Source organism: Rhinolophus ferrumequinum, chromosome 18, assembly GCF_004115265.2.
Source record: "Rhinolophus ferrumequinum isolate MPI-CBG mRhiFer1 chromosome 18, mRhiFer1_v1.p, whole genome shotgun sequence".
NCBI lineage: Eukaryota > Metazoa > Chordata > Mammalia > Chiroptera > Rhinolophidae > Rhinolophus > Rhinolophus ferrumequinum.
In genome coordinates, this window is record NC_046301.1 from 60,935,613 (window position 1) to 60,944,512 (window position 8,900).

The 8,900-nt window shown below is 54.3% G+C and overlaps 1 protein-coding gene and 1 long non-coding RNA gene across 4 annotated transcripts in view; both read right to left on the bottom strand.

Annotated features, from left to right (window-relative positions):
- The window catches only part of TMPRSS9 (transmembrane serine protease 9), a 34,247-nt gene extending 28,531 nt beyond the window's left edge, over positions 1-5,716 (bottom strand). The window contains exons 1-3 of one of the 2 annotated variants that reach the window (XM_033135236.1): positions 5,651-5,716; positions 5,168-5,283; positions 3,427-3,534 (exon numbers count right to left, since the gene is read on the bottom strand). The gene's annotated coding sequence lies outside the window, so the exon portion shown is untranslated. Of the gene's footprint in view, positions 1-3,426; positions 3,535-5,159; positions 5,300-5,650 lie in introns of both variants that reach the window. The other variant, XM_033135237.1, reaches the window with a different exon arrangement.
- A 314-nt stretch (positions 5,717-6,030) lies between these two features.
- LOC117038045 (uncharacterized) lies at positions 6,031-8,290 on the bottom strand. Of its 2 annotated transcripts, none has more exons than XR_004425606.1 (4): positions 7,918-8,290; positions 7,437-7,662; positions 6,944-6,993; positions 6,031-6,586 (listed from the first exon to the last, which is right to left on the bottom strand). It is a non-coding gene; the product is annotated as an uncharacterized LOC117038045 (long non-coding RNA). The 2 variants fall into 2 exon arrangements; XR_004425607.1 differs by having other exon boundaries at positions 6,944-7,037.
- Positions 8,291-8,900: the final 610 nt, after the last annotated feature.

The following is an 8,900-nucleotide window of genomic DNA, read 5'->3' on the forward strand; positions in this document are numbered from 1 at the left end:
AAGCCTTCAGATGGGCAGCCCAGGCAGCACTGCTTCTGCAGCCTTGTGAGACCCTGAGCAGAGAAGCCAGCTCAGCTGTGCCCGAGCTCCTGGCCCATAGAAACTGGGAGATGGTAAATAGGAGCTGTTTCAAACCTCCAAAATTGTAGCAACTTCTCACCACAATCCAATGACTGACAAGCTTCTCAACTCTGACATGCACCAAACTGAGTTCCTAATATCTCTTCTCATGTGCCCCCCAAATACCTGTTCCTCCCAGTTTTCCCCATCTCGGACAGAAGCTCCAAAACTCCCTGGGATCCTGAGGCCTTTCTCAGAGCCCCCATCCAGTCTGCCCAACAAATGCTGTCAGTCACCTTCAAAGGATATCTAGAATTGGGCCATGTCCCTCACTTCTCCCCTGGACTAAGGAGAGCATCGTCCCGGCGTCATTGAGGGCTGGCTGTTTCCATCCTTGCCAGCTAAAATCTGAGTCAGGCCATGTCCCACCTCTGCTCAAATCTCCATGGGGCTCTCCCTCAGGGCAAAAGCCCTGTGTGACCTGGTCCCCCCCACTCTTTGCTGTCTGTCTGCAGCTCCTACTTCCTCCCTCCCTCAGTTCCAGCCACTGGGCCTCCTCAGTGTTCCTCAAACACAGGAGGCACAGTTCAGCCTCAGGGCCTATGCACGGGCTGTGCCCTCTGCCTGCTGTGCTTATCTATATCCTCATGACAGTCACCTCCGCCTCCCCTGCTTTGTTTGTTTTCTCCTGGGTTATATAAGCTGTACTCATGGGAAGACATGGCAGGACGGCTTCTGCCAAGGTCCAGAGCCTGGGGTCCCTTGGAGGGAGCCCCCTTGGGAGAAGTGGCTAACCCTGGGAGAAGGGAGCCACGGAGAGGACAGCCACAACATGCTCCCCACTCTTTAGCACAATATCGACCGAGAGAACAAGCTAGCTCACTCTGCACTCTGGCCTTGCAGTTCCAAGGTTGCTGTTTGATAACTACACCTGGTACATCATTCCTCAAGAGAATGGAAACGTGCTGGGAGAAATTCATTGCACTAAATGACAGTTACATGCATATCTGATTTATTACCACAACTCTGCTAGGAGACAGCTGTATCCGACTGAGGAGGAAACAGAGGCACACAGGAGCCAGGTGACCTGCCCAAGGTCACAAGATGTGGTGGTTTGAAGACATGTCCACAAATTCTTTGCCATCTTCTCTTTGGCAAAGTTTAATTTGCCTCCCTCTGAGTGTGGGCTGGACTTGATGACTCGCTCCTAATGTACCAGAAGCGATGGAGTATAACTTCTGAGACTACATCATAAAAGACATGTGGCTTCTGCCTTTCTCTCTCTGGGACCACTTGCTCTGGGGTCTGGGGGGGAGCCAGCCGCCATGTTGTGAGGACACCATGGGGCCCCGTGGGGGACCTGAGTCCTCCCGCCAGCAGCCATCTGGGGGAGCCATCCTGGAAGGGGCCCCTCAAGCCCTGGTCGAGCCTTCAGATGAGGCGGTCCACACCGGCAGCTTAACTGCAGTCTCATGAGGGACCCTGAGGCAGGACCACCCAGATAATCACTCCCTAATTCTTACCCACAGAAATAGGCATAATAAACATTCGTTTTAATCTGCTAAATTTTGGGGATAATTTGTTACACAGCAACCGATAACTAATGCACAAGACTCCATAGCCTGTGACCCTTCTGCCTGCCTTTCCGCTTTACCTCCCAGGAAGCAAGCACTCTGTTCTCGGTAGCCCATCCCGCACCCTTCTCTTCATGTCGTCTTTAGTCCCTTGTCCTTCGGTTGTGAATCTTCTCCTTGCCTTACCGACCGGTTTTACCTAGTTGGTTACAGCAGTGGTTCAACCTCTCCAAGGGGAGATACAGTGCTTGGGTTCCCATTTTCCCAAGCAGGGCCAGCTATCAACTTCCATAAAACCCCAACTTCATCTCAGCTTTGCCCCCGGGCATCTAAACTTCTCCTCCTCCTCACTCTCAACTCTTGCTCTGTATGATTTTTTTCTTACTCCGAATCCAAGGTGATCATGGTTTTTCCACTCTCCCATCCCATGTGCCTGCCCTTTTTCAGTCCCACCGCAGCCAAGGCCTGTTTATGGAACAGACATCACTTGTCTGTGCCGCAGCCTCTCCGGTTTCTCCCAGTCCCCGTCCTCAGACTCGAACCGAGCCAGGAAACCTCCCTCCCCTTTGCCCCAACTTCATGAAATAAATCACTCAGCAAGCCTAAAGGAAATTTAATAAGCTCGGTCTGCTTTTTCTTCTTTTTGTCTGTGGACTTTTTGTTAAGTTTTCATGGGAAGCGTTGTTTGTGAGAAAACTATTTGTGGCGATGATATCTTGTGTTCTTGCAACTTTCTAACGTGCACAGGGGAAAAGAGAGTCAGAGATCCGGGGTGGGGGGTGTCAAGGGGAGAAGACGATAAACACGGGTGATATCCAGGAAAATGGATAAAGCATGCAGATTCGAAAAAGAAACTTCCAGTCACTTAGGACTTGTGTAATTTTAAAGGAATACAATGGTCCTGAATGCAATGGGGGATCCAGGCTTGGATCCTGCGATGGAAAAAGGACATGAGTGGGAACATGGGAAATTCAAATGCAGTCTGCTGAGTGTCACACAATGTTAATTTCTTACTAGTGGCCATTGCATTGTGGTTAGGTAAGATCTGAACACCAGGGGGAGCTGGGTGAAGGGTAAGTGGGTACTCTCCCTGCCGTCTTTGCAACTAAAATGATTCCAGAATCATTATCTTTAATTAACAGGGGTAAAATGGGAAAAACAACAAAGCTTTCTGTGGATATCAGCCAACGACCCAGAAGAGGTCATCTTCTGTGTTAATTTTAGGGTCACGCAGGTTCACTTCACAGCTGTTCCCACATATGTGCGTGAACTGCTCATACCAGGAGAGAAGAAAGCCCAAGCCTAACGTGTGTGTGGGCCGTGGACGTCAGTGAGTTACGTTAGCCTTCCAGGGACCCGCATGACTCTCCCCATTTTATCGATGATGAAATTGAGCCTTGGAGAGATGACCTCCACTGTGTCTCTGCCTCTTTGTCTGTCTGTCTCTCTGTCCCTCTATATATCTCTGTCTCTATGTAGCTATCTCTCTGCCTCTCTCTGTCTCTGTCTCTCTCCCTCTCCTCTCTCTTATACACACGCAGTTCTTAGAATTCCAGGATGCCCCACCCCCACCCCACTATGCTGTTTGCTAGCTTCTCTATCATGAAATGGGCCTCTGCTACCCCAGGACCCTGCTGTCCAAGTGAGGCAGGTGAGCAACAAAGACGGGGACCTGACACAGCAGCATCCACACGGCTCTCTCACCTTCCTTTACTGCAGGGTGAGAATAGCAGCCCAGACCCCCCACCCCTGTTTCTACTCCCAGCTTCCTTCTCCAGGATCCAGGACTCACCTGGCTGCCGTCAAGGGAATGCCTGCCTCTGCTTGTTCACTTTGTGGTCCCCGGGTCCCAGACGGGGCCTCCGCCACCCTGCCACAGCTCCAGACTCTTGGCGGACAGCTGTGATAACAAGAGCAGAGCTTTCTGTAAGCAGAGCGTTCTGAGTTGGAGTCCCAGCCTTGACAAAAGGCCGCCCAACATGCTTCTATCTGCAGAGTCTCCAAGCTCCATGCTTTACGCCCTAAACCTTCAGAATTCTGCAGAGGGACTTTGAACACCACACAGATGCTCAGCAGGGATGGGGCAAGAGCCAGCATGGGCTGCATATCCGCCTGCTGGAATCCACACACTGTGGTCGGACAAGCGGGGATGAACGTCTGGGCTTCTGTTTGGCAGGACAAGAACGCTGCCCGCCGCAAGGTGGACTTAACTTGTGTGGCCGTCAGAGCTGTGTGAGTGGCCGTGACTCTGGCTCCGTTTTCCAGATGAGGAAACTAGTAACAGGGAGTTTGCACACACGCAACCATACACATAACCTCACACAACCACACACTATTGCAATACAACCATACACAATCATACACATGTGGTCACACCATTATACAGACACACAACCACACACAGTCATACACAACCACACACTCTCAATGACACAACCATACACAATCATGACCACACGCACAGTCACACACACGATGTTCACACTCACAATCTCACACCCACACCACACCTGGCCAGGCCCCAGACATGCAGGGTGGGCTGCGGGTCTGCAGGCTCCGTGCCCCACGGCCATAGATAGATCTGCTATGGGGGCCGCCACCCCTGCTCGTCAGATATTATGTCCCATGGTCACGATGCACAAAACGTGGATTACTTGTGTCCAGGTTCACAAAGGCTTCTCTCCACAGTCCCAATAAGTGGACACTAACCATGGCTGGGGGCCTGTGTGGATGTGAACACATGTTCCCCAAACCTTTGCCACCCTGGAGACTAGCTTTGACCCCTGTGAGATGGAAAAGGAGGGTGAGGGCCTGGCTCCAGAGGACCGTGTCGCTGGCCATCCTCACCGAGCTGCGGGCACTTCCAGGACAGCACATAATGTGTGCCCAAGGCGGCTTTCCTGCCACATGTAACCCTTCCCCAGACAAAGACAACACCACCCCCAATTTCACACCTATGACCACACCCTCCCCAAACGTTACCCCCAAATCTTTGTCGTTTATTCACTCACCAGCCACTAAAAGGCTGCGACAAGGGAGAGGGAGAGAAGCAGGGCGCCCCCTTATCACACACAGGGCAATCCTCACTGGTCTTTGTCCAGCACATTCCTGCCGCACCCCCAGCCCCCACCAAGGGTCCAGGCTGAGGCACTGCGCTTGGTTTTAGCCAAGTTAATTCTCAGAAATGCGGGAAAATTGCTGTGGGGTGTGGGGAGCCCTGGGGGGGCCGGCACTGGCAGTGTGCTCCCACCACGTCTACACACACAGCCGGCTACATTCGCACACCCCAGCGGCATCTACACAGCCTGTTTGCGTCCAGACAGCCTGCCCACATTTCTACACAGCCGTAGTCTACACAGCCCGGCCTCATTCACACACCGCGACCGCATCCACACAGCCCGTTCACTCGTCTACAAAGCCACTACCACACAGAGAGGTCCTGGATAAACTGAGGCACAGGGGGGGAGTTGCTGCCCTGGTCCCATTTCGGGAGGGGGCTCCACGCCCCGGGGATCCCCGACTCACCGACTCACCGCACTACGCCTGAGGCTGCACCGCGTCCTATTCCCGCCGCCGCCGTGCAAACCGAGCAGGGGCCTTAGGGAGCCGGGAGGGGCGGGGGCGGCACCTGAGCTGGAAGGATCACGGGCTGGGGGCGGTGGCACCTGGGTTGGAGGGTGGCACGGGCTAGGGGCGGGGCCTGGGCTGGGGCGGGGTCTGGGCTGGGGCCCGGCCTGGGATGGGAGTACTATCACGCATTGGGGTCGGGACTCAGGCTGGGGGCGCCCCCCACCCCTCAGTCACCAGCCTCACCAGCCTCCCCTGCCCACCTCCTGTTTGCCCCTTCCCCTGCGCACCTGAGCCTGGCCTGCCGCCCTCAGCACCGCAGGGGTGGGGACTCCAAAAGGACACTGGGGTACCCGGCCCCGTGAGCCCGTCAGGAGCCCCGGGTCCCATCAGTTTACCGCCAGTTTCCGGAATGGGCCGGACCAGCAGAGGGAAAGGAGTGGACGTACTGGGTGCCCGGGAGCCACGGGGGTGGTCCGTCCCTGGACCCTGGGGCTGCTGCAGATGGAGCCTGGAGTCCAGGTGGAGGGACGGCCTGGGCAGGTGAGCCCACATAGGCAGGTGACCGTGGACAGAGGGCAGAGGAGGGGTGCTGGGGCCTGCGGAGAGCAGACGCTCAGGGCAGCAGAGAGATGGCGGAGCGCTGTCGTGTGTGAATAACTACAATATTTTAAAAAATAAACTTTTGATTTTAGAACAGTTTTAGATTTACAGAGAAGTTACTAGTTCTCTTGTACCCACATCCAGACTCCTCATTACTTACACCTTACATTAGTGTCACATTTAATGAACTAATATCAACACATTATTAACTAACACACGTGTTTTATTCAGATTCCGCAGTTTTCCCTGTCCCAGTCCTCTGTCCCAGTTCCCACGTGACAGGTTTCTTGTCTCTTTGGAACCCTCCAGGCTATGACAGTTTTTCAGACATTCCTCGTTCTGGACGCCTTGGGCAGTGGTGAGGGGAGTCAGGAATTTGGTAGCTGCCCCTCTATTGGGGTTCATCTGGTGTGTTTCTCACAGTCTGGCTGGAGCAATGGCTTGGTCTGTTCTGAAGCACCTGGGCACCTAGCAGGGCCACGCGGCAGCCCAGCCTTCCCCTCCAGCTTCCATAGCACGTTGCCTTTTCCTTCTGCGAGCCTGTGCCCTCTGTTAGAACTGCCATCTTTGCCATCCCCCGGGGTCCCAGCTGCATGCAGTGTGGTCCCATTTACTGAATATGTGCCGACTCTCTGGTGCTTCTGATGACCCTGAAGAAGTAGCTGTCACCCCTTCTGGTAGAAGAGGCAGCTGCAGCTCCAGAGGGCAGTGATGTGTCCAAGGTCATCTGGCTCCACACCTGAGTTCTTCCCACTGCTGCCTCCTTCTCTGAGTCAGGATAGCTGTGTGAAGAGCAGCCTGTGACCCCAGGAAGCCACCATTCTCTCTCTCCCCCAGCCACTGGTTTTTTTCTGGAGCTACAGCCCCCTAACCATCTAGTGACATGCTATTGCCTTCCCCACGTGGCTGGCAACCCCTATCCCTTTCCATCCGGGCTCCTCACCCCCATCCTTGAACACTGGCACCAGCCACGCTCACTTCCCCCACCATGGCCTGGAACCACCCCTCCTGCATCCCTTGGGCTCAGCCAAAAGTCACCTCCTCCAGGCAGTCTTCCCTGATACCTGCCCCCCAAGTCAGAGTTGGGGGCCTTTCCTGCACTGACCTGTGTCCTGTCCTTCCTCATCAGGGTGACTCACCTGGGCCAGAGGGGTTCATGCATCCCCAGTCCAAGTCGGAGAAGGGGAGCCTGGCACACAGAAGGCATTCAATGAAGACTGCTTGAATGTCTGACTGAATGGATGGATGAATGTAAACTGTGTAAGCTCTGGCCTGCTTAGTAAAAGGAAATCACTGCCTTCCCAGCATCGTTCCACTCTTTTGCTTAAGTACAAGATGTGAACTCTTGGGGCCCACCACCCTCACAAAAGCGTGACCCACCATCAGTTGTCATGTAGGACGGACAGACAGCCAGGTCAGTCCAACTGCTCAGTGCCACTCCAGGCACCAGATCTCAGGGTTGTCCCCCGTGCCTGTCCCCTGTGCCACCACTCCCACATCACAGAGGACTCAGAGTCAGGGTGAGACACCTGCCCAAGTCCTCGCTGAGGCTCTCCTTTTAGATAGTTTAGCGGTGGATCACTAATAGTTAAAATTTACAAACAACTGTGACTTTAAATATTCTAGAATTACCTTGCAGTGATGAAGCCATTCCTTCCCAGCTGGTTTAAATTAGGCTTTGCGGCGTCTGTCCTGAACCTCACTGGCGGCTGTGTTCTTGTGTTCGGCCCGTCTCACAGGGGTTGGGGTCTTGTTGCCCCAGAAAGGGATGGTGATGGCCGTTCCATGTGAGCCTGGAGGAATTCCCGTGAACCGGGGCCCGCCCTCTGCAGGCTGAGTGGCCTTAGAGACTCGCCTCCTGTACATGAAAAGGAGGGGCTGGCGACGACGGAACACTGGCCCCACACTCTGCAGCTCCCTCGGCCACACACGAGCCCATACCTGCAGGATCTGCGTTCCTGCAGACGGGGGTCGGCATGTGGGGTCGAGCTGACCAAATCTGGCCCTCTGCCTGTCTTTGCACAGCTGCTTGCTAAGAAAGGGCTTTATGTTTTTACATATTTGGAAAATGCTAAAAAAGTATTTCGTGATGTGAAAGGTATAGGGAACTCACGTTTCGATGTCCACCAATAGTTTTGGCCACAGTTGCCGTTTGTTCACACGTTGTCTGTAATGCTTTCGGCCACAGCAGCAGAGTTGACTAGTTGTGGCAGGCTCTGTGACAGTCCCAAACACTGGCTACCTGGCCCTTTACAACAGGTCTCGGCTCCTGCTGTGGGGATCCCCCTCCAGATGCCTTAGATAACAGCGAATAAGCTAACAGTATCCAAAACACAGGGAACAGACTTAGTTACTTCTAAGCCACTAATTAGGATACAACACCCACACAACAGTTAGCAGCACTGCAGCAAAAACCCCCCTTCGGCGCCAGCGGGCACGGTCGTGGATTTGACTCATACCTTGCCGCAGGTGTTCGGGCAGGACGAGCCAGCCCCGCCCCGCCCCGCCCCGCCCCGCCGGGGGCCCGCCCCGCCCCCATCCACCGTCTCCCAGCTACCCAGCTCACTGCACCGCGGGAAAGGTAAAGGCCGAGTCCTACAAATCAAAAGTGCTGTTTAATTATAAGATTGGAACAGAAGCAAGGCAAAACTGCAAACGGAAACTTTAGGAACTAACATCGCCTTCTAAAGTCGTGACATTTGTCAAATTTCCAAAACAGAAGATTCGTAGCTCTGACACCGACCTACAAAATGGCTTAGGTTAAGGCCGAGGGGCAGGCAGGGTCCAGGCAGCTCCTCTGCCCAGGCCGCCCGGGTGGCTGCATCTGGGTCCCGGCCCCCAAGTCCAGGAGCTTCCGCGGGGCTGCTGGTCCAGCTGCTCTCCCTTCCAGGAGAGATACACGGAAAGAGGTGGAAGATGACTTGTTTGCGTTCTTAGGAATAAAATGTATCCCATGAGAAGCGTGGCTAACAAAGGTGGTGTGTCAGTCTGTCTGGCACTGGTATTCTCGGAGTGGGTTATGGTTTGGCCCGGCGTTCACGGTCTACAGCAGATGGGTGGGGACCACATGGCTGGAGGGTCTGTGCCTTCAGGACA